This window comes from Polypterus senegalus, chromosome 3, assembly GCF_016835505.1.
Source record: "Polypterus senegalus isolate Bchr_013 chromosome 3, ASM1683550v1, whole genome shotgun sequence".
Taxonomy (NCBI): domain Eukaryota; kingdom Metazoa; phylum Chordata; class Cladistia; order Polypteriformes; family Polypteridae; genus Polypterus; species Polypterus senegalus.
In genome coordinates, this window is record NC_053156.1 from 216,727,439 (window position 1) to 216,745,693 (window position 18,255).

The 18,255-nt window shown below is 39.4% G+C and overlaps 1 pseudogene; it reads left to right on the forward strand.

Annotated features, from left to right (window-relative positions):
- The first annotated feature begins 15,636 nt into the window (after positions 1-15,636).
- On the forward strand, positions 15,637-18,122 carry LOC120526649 (annotated as a pseudogene).
- Positions 18,123-18,255: the final 133 nt, after the last annotated feature.

Consider the following 18,255-nt stretch of genomic DNA (forward strand, 5'->3'; position numbering starts at 1 on the left):
GGATCTTTATGCAGTAAGACAAACTAAGGGCAAATGTTGAAGAAAGAAAATAAAATGAATTACAAGCTATTCTAAAAACAACTTGGAATACAAAGACACAAACTAATTACCTAGATCTGATTTAAGACACTCCACATACAAGTATACCAAAATACACAATGTTCCCTAGTAAGAAAAATTACTTAACAACTTACAGAATAGAATATTCTCAAAGAGAATAAGTGATGACGTGAACTGGAAAACACAAAGTGGGCAGATGATCAAGCTATGATTGTAGACTCCAAGATAGTGCTGAAAAGGCTGATGAAAGTAGTATGTGTTGTAGGTAAAAAGTACAATGATGTACACGAGAAGAAAGTCACAATAATATGTGATATGGTAATACAGTAGGGTCTCTGTATTTATGAGGGTAATGCATTAATAAAAGCTGCGAAAGCTGAAATCCATGAATACTATATGTTATTTTAAACATTTTTCAATCCTACTAGTGTTATTAAAAGAGAAAAACAAGATCTGTAATGTTATGTAGATAGATAGATAGATAGATAGATAGATAGATAGATAGATAGATAGATAGAACATTGTTTTTGTTTTTTTACAGAAGCTCAATAAATAAATATTATATTATGACAAACAACAAACCCCTCTCAAGGAAGTTCCACCAGTGTATTTAACATTATAAGGGGGATACAGTGGTAGCATTGCTGCATTGAGGTAAGGTGATCAGAGTTTACATCCTTGGCCCTCTCTGTGTTGAGTTTAGATGGTCTCTCTGTGTCTGCCCGGGTTTCTGTTCCAGTTTCTGTCGAAAGATATGCAGGTTAGGTGGACTGGTAACGCTAAGGTTGTCCTAGTTTGTGAGTTTATTCACCCTACGTTGGACTGGTTGCATGTAGATTACCAGAATTTTAAACCACTCATAAAAGCTGTACAACGTTCAGGCTCATCATACTAAAGCGCAAAATTCGGCCTGACAGCAAATGTGTACACCAAGGAAGTCAGACAGATTGAAAACATGAGCAAATTGACTTCAGCTTTGTATATGTTGGCAACTGGCCTTCAACTGCCAAGAGGCCAGAGCCAGAATAAATTTAAGCTTGAGGTGGGAGATTTGCCATCTGCTGATCCAAATACACCTCCAAGATAAGGACTGTAATCATTTGTCTTTTATAATTGGTTTAGAATACTTGAAAGAGGCTTGTTTTGTTAGCCTTGCTGCTCTGTTGGCTGCAAGCCAACACAAAAGACATTGCCTCCCACTGTACTCTGAAATGTGCAATTTGGTTGTTAGGTTTAGTTGACAATAAAATCAAGGTTGATGAACATATCAGAACCATTAGGCAACTGAAAGACAAGAAAGCGACATAACTTCCTCATGCAGAGTAAAATACAAATACTAGGGCTTGGTATTCTTCTGTCTATCTATCTATCTATCTATCTATCTATCTATCTATCTATCTATCTATCTATCTATCTATTGCAATTAACAACAAGCATGGGGCTGGAGTTCCTGTTCCTGTGGGCCAGAAAAAAGACAGATTGTTCCTTGACTTAACCAGGAGCTTGGCAGGAGATGCCAACGTGGATGTGCTAGCATCCAAGCAAGGATGAAGCAAGGACTCTTACCCAGCCAGGAGACCAATTGAATTGTGCAGGGGATACGATACATCAAGAGTACCTACATTACATACATTAGGTGACAGTTTCCCCAAGTTTGGATACCTGTTCCAACACCCACAGTGTATACTGGAAACTTTGGTCCCATGGCGTAGCCCTGTTGGGTCCTGTGGGTGCCGTCTGGGGGAGCTTCCCAGAGATTGGGATTCCTACTTTTTATGGAAGTTTCTGACCAAGACAGGTTGGAGTGGGAAGTTGAGGATGGAGAAAGCTTGCCTGGGAGGAGTGGAAGGAGAGAGAAAGAGAAAAGAAAATGTATTTTATTTTTGTAACTGAGAGAAGAAACCTTAAAAATGTATGTTGTTGTAATAAACCTTGTATTCAGGCCTGGGACTTGTGTCCATGATGCAACACACCCTAGTCATCATCACACTATCTATCTATCTATCTATCTATCTATCTATCTATCTATTTATCTATCTATCTATCTATCCATCCATCCATCCATCCTCTTCCGCTTATCCTGGGTCAGGTCGTGGGGGCAGCAGCTAAAGCAGAGAGGCCCAGACTTCCCTCTCCCCGGCCACTTCTTCCAGCTCTTCCGAGAGAATCCCAAGGCATTCCCAGGCTAGCCGGGAGACATAGTCCCTCCAGCGTGTCCTGGGTCTTCCCCGGGGCCTCCTCTAGGTTGGACGTGCCCGGAACGCCTCACCAGGGAGACATCCAGGAGGCATCCTGATCAGATGCCCGAGCCACCTCATCTGACTCCTCTCGATGCGGAGGAGAAATCTATCTATCTATCTATCTATCTATCTATCTATCTATCTATCTATCTAGATATCTTGACCTCTAGAGATTGCTCAGTGAATAAACAGACAGAGGAGGTATTGAAATTCAGCATTTTTAACCATCGCTCTTTAGCATTTTGTTTAAATGGTCAGTAGTTTAATATGGTGGGCATTTAATCTCTTTTCAAGTCCAATACAGAATTTAACTCCAATTTACCTGTGCCCTTTAGTAATCCAATTTAGGTACATAAACAGGAGTGGTAGCCATTCCATGACTGTTTTGAAGTTCCTGAACAGAGTTGAGAAGCCAGTAATTTTAATAGCCCCAGATGGGTTGTTCTGGGTTTTGGGATTCTGTTTCCTTCCTAAGGAGAGTTTAGCATCAGGAGTTTCCTACCCCCTCTCTCTTATGTTATGCTAAATTTACATGTGTATGTTGTCACTAGACAATTGCTTTAAATGGGCAGATAATTGACAAAATAATAAACAAGCTGAATAAGTCAAGTTCACCAGTTATATTAAATGATTATTAATAAATTAACATCCCATCATGCTTAAATACAAATGCTGAATACAAATGCCTTGCTGCTCATTATCCTGGTAATTGTTATTTGAATAAAGGTCTGAGTGAGTTTGAGAGGGGGCTAATTGTTGGAACGCATTAGACACAAGTCTTTGTAATAAAGAGTTTTTGTTGTGAAGAGGTGCTAAAGCTGGTGGTACATTACACCACCTGATGTCAATAAAGACAAAAGCAGTTGCTGATCTTATCACCTTGGGATGTCAGATTACATAACTAAAAATCAATAGGGCATAAAAAAATGACACAACTCTGTGAGGATTTTCCAATCCAGTTCCACAAGTAACATCCATATTTGTGACAGTCAATAACATGCTAGCTAATAAAGTCAGTATTGTACAAATGTTTTCAGGTGTGGTGAGTTCAGCTGCGCAAGTTGTACTTTTTTTCTTTCTTTATCTTTGTCTTGTTATGTAAAACATGACACGTCAGACAGAAAAGCCTCTCTTCTGTGTGGGAAGTCCTTACCACCTGCTTTCTTTATCCCTTGTAGCTTCATTACAAGCAGTGAGCTTCTGGCTGAGGACACATTGATTCTCAGTTCTCATACTCACAGAGCCCACCCTCTGACTTAAGGCCCTGTCACATTACATGACTTTTATAGGCTTCATTTCCATGATCTTAGAGAGTCAGAGGGAGTCAGTGACAGTCGCTGTGTTCTCCCATGATGTTCATTCATGTAGTCTGACACAACCAGCAACTCAATCCAATCTGTCTACGACTCACGTCAACATTAATCACACAAGTCTGATTTTATCTTAAGGTGACTTTGGCATGGAATTTGAGCAGAAATATTTTATCAGATAGTGGATGACAGAGAAGAAATAAACCATCTCCTTAACTGTAATAACTCAGACATTAATATGAGATACAAAGAACAGCACACCACTAAGAGCAGCTTGACAAAAACTTCACAAACAGGGATACTATGGTTGAGATGTGGTTCAGAATCCCATTATTACACTTAAAAATATGGCTGAACTCAAGCCCTAACTTGACCGAATGGAACAGCTATGGGCAAACCTCATTCAGAACCTGATACTTGTTAATAGTGTTGGCTATTTGTGTTTCCAAATGATCAGATCACATTATGTCATTGGCAAGAAAATATACAGTACAGGACTTTTTAAAACTACCAGAGTCTGAAATGGAGTAGATATAAATGTTTAGTGATAAAAATCAGGCTTACAGTGATGAGTATGTGTTATTAGGTGGAAAAGATCAAATAAAATATTTAGTGTCTAGTACAGTATTTTTCAATCATTCATGTTTCAAAGAATGTTTCATCAACATTAATGTCTTCATTGAGGGGGTCTTAAACCCCTCACAGTGCACTTGCTCACCATAATACTCACTTACTTACTGACTCCACCCTAAATCCCCCCACTGGTTGTTGTTCTTCTCCCCACTCTACATTTCCTATATTAAAGTGATTACCGTAAAACTCTTCCAAGGAATACCTCAAGGTCATACCTCAGGAAAATCATTGCAGAATCATTTTCAGGATAAGAGCAAAGCTATACTTGTAACAAGAACTCCAGCATAAAGCCCCCTCTACTGGTTTCTGATGTTCCTGCACAACTAAGTTGTTCATGGCCTTTCAAAGTTAAAAGTCATAGGTGATCATCAAGCTACCATAATCTATGTAATGGACATCACAGTTCAATATATACCTACTTTTAGGAGCCATGAGGTGTTTGCATCTGTGCCTTTCTAACGGGTTTCTGTTTCAGGGGGTGTAATCTCTGATATCTTTCTCCTGTCTGTTGGCTGTTTGGAAACTGAATTAAGTGTCAGGCATTCCATTATGTCGAGTAGCTTACCCCTTGCACTAAGCTGGAATATCAACTGATTCTGTCATATCTACCAGAAGTCCCTAGGTGCTGCCACCCATCACACATGGGGGATACGTCACCTTCTAATGGCATCTGTTCTTTTCCACACTTCTCCTATATCCCTGTTCCATATTCATGTTATGAGTACTGTTTGGTGAAGGACTTTCTAATTACTTGAACTTCTGTTTTACTTTCCACCTGGATCCATGGATTTTTAAATTTGTCTATTGACTCCTGCTGCTGCTGCTGGCCTGCCTGTCTGACTCTTGTTCTGGAAAAGATGTTTGAATTGACCCAAACCTCCATTCTTATACTTAAGTGTGAAGATCTAAGGGGTAATTTAGCATAAAAAGCCTATAGAGGTTCAGTTGGTGAAGCCCACTAATTTATGGATTTACAGACTTCTGGCCTTTCAATACCATATCAATCCTTCATTTATTTGAAAACAGTATTTTCCAGGAGTTCACATTAAAGTGCATTTTCCAAGTATTTGCCTAGCTTCTCGATTAGTTTTGATGCCTCAGTATTTGCTCTTTCTTCAGTTTTGTGTAATCTGCCTCTTTCACAAGGACTCTGCAGATGACCTCACTCCATGTAACGTATACCTTTTGTCCTGCCCACAAACCATTTTTTGTAACTTATTGCTGATGCCAGAAGCTCCTAGTTTTAGAGATTAACCTTCTGTGCAGAACCATCCACGTTGAAAGTCTAAGTAATCATTTCTGCTGTGTGCTTTCTTGATAAAAAAAAGCTTGTTAGGCAGGATTTTCCATTTCTAAACACTAGACTAGAATAATCAAAAAGACTGTCAGCAATGTTCATTTTTGTTAGACTGGAGACAAGAAGGTAAAGCTGCCAAAAATGTAGCTGGATATCAAAGCTAATGATCAAAATTTCTAGGACTCCAAAAATAAAAGACTTATCAAATGGAAAAAAACTGAACAAATCAAAAACTGATCATGAAGTGCTGGTTTAAATCTACTAGGAAATAAGAAAGACAACTTCAGATACTTGCAGAATTATTGTAATTACAGGGAAACTGCAAACTTAGAACATGTGGCCTGAAGGAAGAGTCACGTGAAAGGTATGCCCAAAAGTATGATGGTGGGCATGTTCAAGATTGCATTATGACCACATCTGACATATATAGTAGTAAAATTCATCAGCCTCTTCTGCATGATCTACCTTTCCTGAAAGTTGTACAATATATCTGTAAATAGAAAGTGACATGCAAAAAAGTAGAGCACAAGTCATAGAGTACACGCTGACTGACCTTCATGACACCCCCATCTGTTGTGATAATCACCATGTCAACTTATGAGGACTTCTTTCCATACGATCCACAATGTTGGTGAGTTTCTTGATTTCGTTGAATTGCTCAGTAGTACTTGGGTGTTGTTGTTAGCCATTATGGATGTAGTGAGAAGTTAAGCCTAAAGAAGGGGCCTGAGTTGCCTCGAAAGCTTGCATATTGTAATCTTTCTAATTAGCCAATAAAAGGTGTCATATTGCTTAACTTCTCACTACATTGAATTGTTCACAAAACTACTGGTATGCAGCTTTTTCACCAGTTGCTGAATTGTTCATTTTCCAGGAGCACGTCCAATAGCATATTGTTCCAAAAATCCCTCATCTATCAATTTGAAAGAACCTATACTAACATCTCTCTATTATAATAAAAATAATCCTGCGACGAGACGTGACTTTTTCAGAGAGATACTTTCACGTCCCGCAAGATGGAACTTTGTGCCAAGAGATTTCCGGGGTCGGAAATAAAAGACAAAGAGAAGATGACAAAGTAGAACGTCGTAAAGAATTCAACAAAGTTGGCACGATACGCATGCAGAGCAGGTTAGAAATAATAAAAGTACTAAAATTCAAAAGTCTCAAAAAAATTATAGTAAAGATTGCATTTGTGCAAAGAAATGGAAATTATTACTCGGTAAAATAACAGAACAGTGAAAACAGATCAAATATATTGTTTAAACTTTAAGTCTGAGGCTTGTAGATCGTCCAATTCGTATTGCCATCAGGAAAAAGTAGTGTTTCTTCCCAATGAAGAGCCGCTTCCACAAGAATTAAAAGATTTCTTGTTTGTTGAAAGTGAAATCCACATACGCGAGCGGCAGAGACGCAAAGTGGCTGGTGCATAGTGCAGGCCAGGGGGGTTGGCAAGCGAAGCGAGCAGGGAGCAAAGCCCCCTACTATAGCTTAATTATCAAAACACGCTGTTCCATTAAATGTGACATGGTTTCTCTACAGCTCAGATTCAGAAAACAGAACAGGACTGTCCCATTAGCTTCACCTGATGTTTCCTGCTGCTAAAACCAGATCAGGGTTTCTTACTGTGCATAAGGCTATATTTTTGTATGGTAACCTGTTAATTGTACTATAGTGTAAGAGACATTTGCTAGTTATTTAAGTTATATTAAATGTTTGCCTATATACTAGTGCCTAGTCTATGGGAGGTTCTTATAACCCCCTCAATACCATTGAATTGGCATATTCTAACTATTTCTTGTCACCCTGACCATAGGTTAGTCTCAGTTAGTGACCTGCCTTGCAGTAAGTAAGGCATGGAAGGCACACGGTTTCAATGTGCTCAGTTGTATGTGCAGAGCTGTACGTTTAGAACTTACAGAATGTGAAGTAAAGCATAGTGAAACAATTCATCCTTAAGTATAGAAACAATTGAAGTTTAACAAGGAGAAACATTTTTCCTCTTTTTTTGCCTTTTATTCTACGTGTGTAACAACTCATCTCTATTCTTGTGTGGATTGTTTGCTTGAATTTTCACTAAACCTTTTAAAATGAACTTTTGGACTGAGAAGTTTCTTTCGGCATGCGTTTGACCCATGCGTGATCCTGCCTTACATTCCAGCAGCTACATATAGTATTCTAATTAAAGCTGTGATTTAGTTATTCTAAGAATATCATAATACAATGCCAATGCCTCAAACTGTCGTATTTTTTCTGATACTCCATACCATTTCTATGAAATTTTGTCATTCTTGAATGCCATTCTCCTAGGTGTCTCTAGCAATCTACTTTAGAAATGAAGATGAAATTCATTACAGCAGTTAAAAAAAAAAATGAAGCCTGCATTTTCATTCCATGCATTCTTATCCATGTGCTATAATTAGAGATTATCATCTAAGGGAAGTGGCGGGTGGAATGTCAGAAAATATAACTGATTATGGTCTTGCCTTGAGTTTATTTGCATTTTCCTAGAATTTGTTTTGCAAACCCATGAACCTGATGTTTTACTATCATTTGTCCTAACATGAACCACCACCACCAGAATATCCTTGCATGCCCCAGCTGATACCCAGCCTGTTGTGTGTGGTGGTGGTAACTCTAGAGCTACTAAAGTTCATTCATAGACTCATGGCTGGCAAGCCGGAAAATTGAATATGAAAGATGAAATATTCAGCTACCAAAATGTATTCCTGCTTCATTGTAAGATCATTTGTTCTGGGCAGTTGTGTAATTTGTATATTTTCCTTACAATAGATTTTTTAGAGGTGGTATATGTTTCAAATTTCTCCATGTTGTAACTTTGTTAACTTTCTTATATTTGTTCATTTCTTTCTTTTATTGATTGCTTGCTGTTTTAGTTTAGTTATTACCTTTTGTCTGTTGTACATCAAGTAATTTTAAAAATTAATATTAGAGGGAATGGGATCACTGATAGGTTACAGCGCTCAGGTGCTGCAGTCATCAGAGCTGCAGTTTTCCAAAGGCTATTTATGTCAATTGTTTCCACGCTTCTTTGTTGGGGCTTCAGTTTGCTCTTGCTGAGATTTAACCTAGACTGTGTCTCTCGTATATTTTTGTTCCTTTCATTTATTTTTTATTATTGATTTCATTATTCTGCAGCGAACTGGCACCCTGCTTGGGGGTTGTTTCCTGCCTTGCGCCCTGTGTTGGCTGGGATTGGCTTCAGTAGACCCCCGTGACCCTGTAGTTAGGATATAGTGGGTTGGATAATGGATGGATGGATGGATTTCATTATTACATTTGAATATTTCACGTTGTGAAGAGGGGGGCTGAACGTACGCTAATGAGATGTGGTCGCTCCTCCAAAACTCCCTTTTAAACGGTGATACAATGAGGAACAAATACATTTTTTTACCTACTCTATGCTCGATCAACTTGCTTGCTCCTGCTGCTGCTTGTGTTGTGCTGCGTGATCTGCATGTTGCGCAACGCTTTGAACATTTAAAAGCCTGTACAGCAGCTGTCCTCCTTGTCTTGCGGGACATTAAAGTGTCTCTGAGAAAATCATGTCTTGACCCAAGATTTTTTTTATATAATAGAGAGATGTGTCTTTGAGTTTCAAATTATTGTTTCTTTATGTTGATTCTATTAATCATCTCCCTTGCATCTTGTAAGTTAAGCCTAAAGCTGATGTCATATTATGTGACTTGTAGTCGAGAGTTATGTCAGATTTGCCAGTCACATTTGCTGCACAAGACCATGCCAGTTGAGTGGGACAGCCGGTAGCTTTACCCTGCCAGGACACCCTCAGAATGTAAAGACCAGGGTAGAGAGTGTACACAGGGCATAATCTCCCATAGAATGCTAGATGGCAGCCCTCCTGGATTGAGTGGTGTCTCGGATTCCCACCTGGAAACATGGAACATGGAGTTCCTCAACTCAGTCCTGTTGGGTTCCATCAGTGTCACCAGGGGGTGCTGCAGGGACTGGGAAGCCCTACATCATGAGGTTTCCATCTCACCTGGAAGTGGTTTCGGATCACGTGTATGGAAGACCAGAAGTACTCCCAGGATGGAAGATAAAAGGAGCTGCCTGCCTCAAAAGGATGATACAGAGTCGGGAAGAAGAGGAAGGAGGAGTGGAGGGAGAAGAAACTGAAGAGAAGAAAGAAGGCAGAGTGTTATATATCGTACTGTGCTTGCAACAGGAGAAATGAAGGAAAAATGTTCACTTCTTGTAAATAAAATGTGTTGTGCTGCACTTGTGCTTGCTGTTGCAGAGGTGGAGCGACCTCTGGTGGTCACACTGTTTAAACAACTGAGAATCTCTGCCCATAACCTTTTTTTTTTTTTTTACAACATTCAACACATTTGTGCAAGCACTTTTTCTGAAAACCTATGGAGTGCTACCTTTTGGAGATGGACTACAGTGACTTCAACAGCAATCTCTGACTTTCTGTAGCTAAGTGAAACACAAGACTTCACACATATGAGCCTCTCTTCTATTTGTGAGGTCCAAAGCACTTGTGTTTCTTATTCCTTGTCACTGTGTTTTATGTATTGTACTTCTTATGCACACAGAGGCCCTGTACAATTAAAGTCAACATCAAACCTGTTTGATTTTATCAAAGCAAGTCATGGACTAATTGGAGAGATTCATTGGGCATGTCACATTAGGTGACTGTTATTGGTGGAGCAGACTGCCTCTGACTATTTGATTATCTATCTGATAATCAATCAATCTGATTATCTATCTATCTGACTATCTGATTATTTAAATGAAAGTTACAACTAAAAAAATTGCCAGAAAAGCTGCCGAATGTAGCATAACCTTAAAAGGGCAAGGCCCTCTGGCACTACAATTGTTGTGACTGCCCTCAGTCTATATAAAGTCATGAGATTCCTCAGCCTTGTGCTGAGACATTAGCTACCATTTGTGTTGCTTATCTCCCATCTTTGGATTCTCTTTGTGCTGGGTAGTTTTCACTTCTTTCATTTTTGATCTTTTGTTCTGCTCATGGTTACACTTTTGTCTTTTGATTTTGGATTGTTGTGATTGTGACTCCTAGACATGGCAAAAGGGTATAAGGCCCCCTGATCCTCCACATAAGGCTTTACTGTCCAGGCCAGGCCTCCTTTGCCTGCCTAGGAAAGGCCTCTCCCCAGTGAACTTAATCCTAATTTCGCAGGACCAGATGGGATTTTAGCCACAAAAATAAACTTAAATGTCTCAAAATCATTCCAAAAGTCCCTTAAGGAGAAAGATGACAGTTAAAGAAAATTAACCTTCGCTTGTATGTAAACAAAGAATCTCTGTAAATAATTATTTATTTTACAAAAATAAAAAAAAGTACAAGGCAAAGCTTCTCAGAGCAAAAAGAGGCAGAAATGGATTTGTCTAAAAGCATTCTGAAATAAACAAATCCGTGTACAAAGGTCAAATGAGAAATCCAATAATAGTGCAGAAAAATAATCGAAAAAAATAGAAAATGCAGAGGAAAAAAAATGCTGATAATAAGAATTGAAACTACATAAATGAACTGCTGGGTCTCATTTCTGACTGAAATAAAGAGCCAGAAGAAGGACCCAGCAGTCATGACATCAGGGAAGCCCACCTCATGGAGCTCATTCCTTAAAACACGGGGAATGGAGACATATTTAAGGGGACAGGACACAAACAACAAATGAAAAGTGAAACTAACACAAAAAACAAAAACATGAAAAATGATAACTCAAAATGAACAAAAACAACATTAAAACATAAAATACACATACATTCAAATTGATAGATAACATGGACATTTAGTTATTTGGCTGACACCTTTAAGTAATTCATGAAACAAATGGTTACATTTCTTTTGGTTTTTCAGCTGGAGAAACTCATGGTCACATGGTGTCAATAGCGGGATTTGAACCCACAGCCTTAACCGCTACAACACACTGCCTTCACCTGGACATTTTATTTTTGATTACGTCTCCAAGGCGAGATCTTGTAAGCTTATTTACCTTTTTATATTTTGTTCTTTAATTATGTTTCGAAACCTTTTTGAATTAACTTAATTATTATTACAAAACATTGTCTTTGTTCTGTTGGGCAAGGGTTTTTACAGTTCCCCTCTACCTTTATGTGAGCTTGGCCTTGTTTGTGTGTGCTGGCTGTAAACCTGCTTGGCAGTTCCAAGGCCAGGCCTACTTTTGTTTCTAGGCCTTATTGGAATTTTTAGACCTCATTTTTAAACAGGGACCTTTTTTGAGTTTAGTAAGCCCTATGGTTTTAATAACCGGAACTGTCATGTTTTAGTGAGAGTCTAGACTCCCTCAGGATTATTCTGAATCTGAAGTGTAAAAAACAAGTAATATCTAGCATATAGGTTGATAAATATTTTGAACGTCTTTATTTGTAAAGTTAGTTTTATATTAATGTAATTTTTAAAAAGCCAGAACGTTTGATAAACCATTTTATTTACCCCAGAGTTCTATTGATAGTTAGAGAAACATGATGGCCACTTTTATGACTGAACTTCATTCTTTGAAATTACAGAAAATGCTGGACTGAGAAGGTTGTGTGCCTGAGCTGTTTCATTAGTAAATGTTATACCCCAACATTGTTATGTAGCTGAAACGGGAAGGAGGTTATGCATAAGCTGTTTCATTGGTGAATGGTCTTAACAAATATCCAGGGTGTGTGTGTGAGGAGGTACAGAGACTCAGTAAGAAGAAAATGGTAATAGCATGATCTCTCTTGCCATCTTTTCTCTTCATGGAAGAGGAACTGAAGACCACTCCTCTCAGTGGCCATATTTAGACAGGCATGCTGCATTTTTCTTACACTCTATTCAAAGGCCATGTGGTAGCAAAGTTCAAGCCAGACAGAACATAAGACAGAGAGCCACCTGTGGATGCAACAAGACCTGCTACCTCCATTGTAATGGCATTTTTGTCACTCTCGTTTTACTTATTTTTCTGGGTATACAGGGGTGGACAAAAGTAGGTTTACAGTTGTTTGTATGGAAAAAGACATGTAGGTTATTCTTGTAGCCTACTTGCTAATAGCAATAATAATACAAAGAAAAAGAAGACAAATGATACAAATAAATAATACCATCCATCCATTTTCTAACCCGCTGAATCCGAATACAGCATCACGGGGGTCTGCTGGAGCCAATCCCAGCCAACACAGGGCAGGAACCAATCCTGGGCAGGGTGCCAACCCACCGCAGGACACACACAAAGGCCAATTTAGAACCGCCAATCCACCTAACCGGCATGTCTTTGGACTGTGGGAGGAAACCCACACAGACACGGGGAGAACACGCAAACTCCACGCAGGGAGGACCCGGGAAGCGAACCCGGGTCTCCTAACTGCGAGGCAGCAGCGCTACCACTGCGCCACCATGCCGCCCTAAATAATTCCTTAATTAATAAATACATAATAATACCAGAATAAACTCTATGTTTATGCTATATACTGACAACTGTAAATCTACATTTGCTAACCCCTATATTACCTAAAATACATAATTATGTGTAGCTCTTTCTCCTGCCTGATATATTACTCAATCTTATTGCCCAAGATTATAGAAAAAGGCAAAGGGAGGAGGAAATGCTGAACTGCAGTTCCTGACAGAATGGTAAGAATATGGAATTCATGACATTTTTGTTACGTCTGCATAGTTAAGAGTACAAAGAGAAACACCGCAAAACACTTTTTTGTCTTACGATTTGGAGAAACACCAATATGGAATACTAGGCCTTAAAGAAAAGCCTGGTGCTAGATTTGTGAGGCAAGACCGCATTGGGGCCTTTCTTAGTTTGCAGATAGCAATGCCCGAGTCTCCATTTTAAAGATTTAGACCCCATTTTGCTTTTAGTACATTTTTTGAGCCAGAGCATCGTAAAAGTAAGAAACAGTGTTCCTTGGCTAACTTTTTGTGCTCTAATCTTTAGAAAGATCAGAAATCTCTAGAAACCTTATGTTTGCAGGATTTTGAATTACAGGTTCTTTTGAGATTTCTGAGGTTTCATTTTGCTTCTCATATACTCGCCTTTTTCTTTGGCCATTTTTACGTTTTTTTTTTTTTTCTCTTTTTATTCATTTATCTGTTTAAATCATTTTTTTTTTTGCTTTGGAATTTTGAAATTAGAATTCATTTTGGATTTTCTGATTTTGTTGCTTAATTAATACATTTAAGGAAGTACATTTTTTATGTGGGCAAGGTGATTTTGGAAATTTGTACTGTCTATATTTTACAACAGTTTCAAGAAATGAGTCAAACTACATTTAACCCATATTTTTCTGGCCTCTTAAATGAGTTCTGGTACCTTGCCCAACATACCCATTATATTCCAGGGCCAGTTTCCATTACTGAACTCTTTCCTAATGACATTGAACTTAAACCTCATCTTTCACCTTGTGGTTGGTGAGCCCATATGATAACTACGTGTGCCCTTTTTGGACTGAGGTCAACAGGGGCTACTTAAAGCTCTAACTAACCAGGCACATGACAAAGAACTCCACTCCGTGGCCTGAGACAGTCATTAAGGAATTGTCTTTTTTCTGTTCCTTTGCCTTAAACCAATTTACTGTGACTGACCCTATCAGGAGCACATATCTCTAGACTCTTTGACACACAAGTCCACTCACCAAGGTAAAAATCCTAAAAGAAGAATACTGAATCCAGCAGCAAAAAATACAAACTCACAAGTCAAACTAAAAGAAGAACAAGACTAAACTCTAAGCACAACAAGAACAAAAATGTAAACCATCAAAAATACAGCAGTGGTAAAATTAATAAATATACTGTATATACAGGGTGAGTCAAAATTACGTTAACACTAATGGATTATTTTTATCTCGACCACATCTTTCCAGATCGATGGATAGATCGCGGTGGACCATTGCCATGGCTTCCACACTACCCTAGGCTCCTCTTATATCTCAAAAATGTGTGTCTGAGGTTAACTTGGATCTCATTTGACCCAGCAGAAGTGAGTACAAGTACAGCATATGCCCCGTAGTGGGCTGGAATTCCAGCTAGGGTTTGTTCCAACCTGGCACCTAATGTTTCTTTGATAAGGTTTAGAAAATTAATTGATAAAAGTGATCTTTATAAGACCTCACCTTGGTTATGTATCAATCAATCAACATTTATTTATATAGCACATTTTCATACAAAAAATGTAGCTCAAAGTGCTTTACAAAATGAAGAATAGAAAAATAGAAGACACAATAAAAAATAAACATAAGTCAACATTAATTAACATAGAATAAGTAAGGTCCGATGGCCAGGGTGGACAGAAAAAAAAAAAAACTCCAAAGGCTGGAGAAAAAAAATAAAATCTGTAGGGGTTCCAGACCCAGAGACCGCCCAGTCCCCTCTGGGCAATCTACCTAACATAAATCAAACAGTCCTCTTTGTATTTAGGGTTTTCATGGAAGGACCTGATGATGATGGTCACGTAGACTTCTGGCTTTCAGTCCATCAATGTTGGAGCATCATGATGCTTTGAGTAGGTGGTGGTGGTGTAGGCCGCCACCATAAAGAAACCAGAAAAAGAAACAGAAGAGAGAGTAGGGGTCAGTATGGATTTTGGAGCCACTGTGAATAGTTATTATGATGAATTGAACATACAGAGTATCAGTATTAAGTTAAAGTGAAGTTATAAAATGGCCATGTTAAAGTGATGCATTTTCAGCAGTTTTTTAAAGTGCTCTACTGTATTTGCCTGGCGAATTCCTATTGGCAGGCTATTCCAGATTTTAGGTGCATAGCAGCAGAGGGCCGCCTCACCACTTCTTTTAAGTTTAGCTTTTGGAATTATAAGGAGACACTCATTTGAAGATCTAAGGTTACGATTTGGAATATAATGTGTCAGGCATTCCGATATATAAGATGGAGCGAGATTATTTAAGGCTTTATAAACCATAAGCAGTATTTTAAAGTCAATCCTGAATGACACAGGCAACCAGTGTAGTGACATCAAAACTGGACAAATGTGCTCGGATTTTCTTTTTCTAGTTAGGATTCTAGCAGCTGCATTCTGCACTCGTTGCAAGTGATGTGATGTAGTGATGTAGATCTAATTGCATGCCAGCCATGCTTCCAACAAATACACGGTGAGTCAAAATTATCTTAACGCTAATGGATTATTTTTATTTCAACCACACCTTTCCAGATCGATGGATAGGTTGTGGTGGACCATTGCCATGGCCTCCACACTACCCTGATTTGACACTCTGTGATTTCTGGTTATGGGGTATGGTGAAGGAGCACATGTATGGCTGGAAAGTTTGTAATATCAATGACTTAAAGGACAGAATATGGACTGTGGTATCATCTATTCCCCGTGAAATGTGTGTCTGGGCCTTAAATGGTACTGTTGTGCATTGGTTTTTGTGTGTTGAACATGGTGGTGAACAGGTTGAGACATTCCTGTAAATCATCTTGCATTTATGAAGTATGTTTTGTGAATAAATTGTTTCCTCCATTCAAATGTTAGCATAATTTTGACTCACCCTATATTGTTCGCTTTTTAATTTGCTAATTATTTCCACAAATGAGAAGAGACCCCCTTGCAGATATAATTATTTGAGTAAACATTGAGGTCTTCACCTTCTTCATATACAAAATGGTCCCTTGGACCTTTGCAATAGCACATACCTGCACATACATGGCAACAATTTCCATGGTGCTGTCATTCACTATGCGTTATTTCCAGCTTATCCAACGATTAGAACACAAACACAAATAAGGAAAACAGGCAAAAGAAATGTCAGAATTCCAGGAAAACAATTAGATTAGCACAGTGTAACAAAGGCGCTTTATTGTGCCCGACCCAACACAGATGGACACTGAGGCACATATGAAAAATACTGAAGGATTTTATTTTTCTTCACCCGTGGGCGCACGTCTTCCCCGTGACCCACAGGCAATACACAGTCCAAAAGCACAACAAACCACTGTTTCTTTACTGCCACTCCTCCTCAAGCTTCGTCTCCTTCCTCCCAACTCTGGCTCCTCGAGTGGTGGTGGCTGGACCCTTTTATAGCCCACCCGGAAGCATTCCAGGTGATTGACCACCTGGTCCTCATTGCATTGGGTGGGGCTGAAGACTCGTCCAGCTGGGCTGTTGGAAGCAGACAGCCCCCCTAGCGGCCACCCTGGGCCCCAACCAAGCTGTGGAGGACTCCATCTCCCATGGAGCCCTGCGGGTGGTTGAGGAATCACCGTCGGCCAGGGAAGCTGCCACCAAGTGTCCTGGGGGTGGTATTGGACTGCCCATGGTGGCTCCCCCAGAACATAAGCAGTAGAGGTGTCCCTGCCGGACATGGGACCCGGCTGTCCTTCACAACAGATACAGTACATACTCAAGTGCTGTCATACAGTGACAAATAGTCCTATTGCTTCTTGGCATACTGGCATTCATACCTTCCTTGATAATTGCTATCTTTACAGTGAACTCATAAACACTAACATCCTACAGATCATCAACAAAGTCTCAGCCATGACATGAAGGGTTTTTTTGTTCAGTTTTATGCTTTGTTGTTGCAGTAAATTTGGTTTAATCACCACTCTTGGGAAAAATAACAGTAATGTCAAATTTCGTGCTTAGTCTTTAGAAATGGTGTTGTAAGCCTTATGAAAATTGATAAGGAATTTTGGGGCATTATTCACTTGCCAAAATCAGTTAGGAAGTCATACACAAATATGAGCAGGCAAACATATGTTGTAGAGGTCCTGCATAAGTTAAAGATCTAACCCACCAGGCCCATGACAAAGTACACCACTCCCTGGTGGTATATGGGAGGAAGAGGATATCCCATCAGGCTGGAAGGAAGGTCATCTAATCAAGATTCCCAAGAAAGGAGACCTAAGCCAGTGCTTAGACCAAAACACCATGCTTCTGTCGGTCTCAGGCAAGATATTCAATAGGATTATAATGGGGAGACTGAAACACCCAGAGGATCAGAGACTCCGGGACAAGCAGACAGGCTTTAGAAGGGATTGTTTATGCAACAATCAGATTGCAAAACTACAGATCATTGTGGAGCAGTCTATTGAGTGCTTTATGTCAACTCCTTTGACTATGAGATGCCGTTCGACAGTATGGACAGAGCGACACTATAGAAGTTGGAGCAGCACTATGGTATCCACAGAAAGTTTGTCAACCTAATGCATAATTCATATGAAGGCATGATGTGTAGAGTGGTGCGTGAAGGACAGCTGAGAAGAAGCTTAGAGGTCTAGACTGGCATCAGGCAGGGCTATTTTCTCTCACTGTTTTTGTTCCTGCTCATCGCTGACTGGACCATAAGGACGGTGACCAAAGACAAGTGAAATGGAATCCAGTGGACACCATAGACCCAGTTCACTGAGCACAAACTTTACCAAAGAAATGGCACTTCTGTCTAATAGTCTTCAACAGATGCAACAGAATTTGTCCAGCATAGTTTGTAACATCAGCCCAGATTGGACTCAATATCCACAAAGGAAAGAGGAAGGTGCTGAAGGTGAACACAGACCAGGAAGAGCTAATCAGACTGGTTGGAGAGCCCCTGGAGGGGGGAGAAGTCTACACATAACTTGGCAGTGTGGTTGCAAGAAAGAACAGTTTTAGACGTCAGGATCAACAAGGCAAGAGCAGTATTCATCCAGCTAAAGAACATCAGGGGCTACAAAGACTTTGGCTACTCTGAAGATATGCCTCTTTAATTC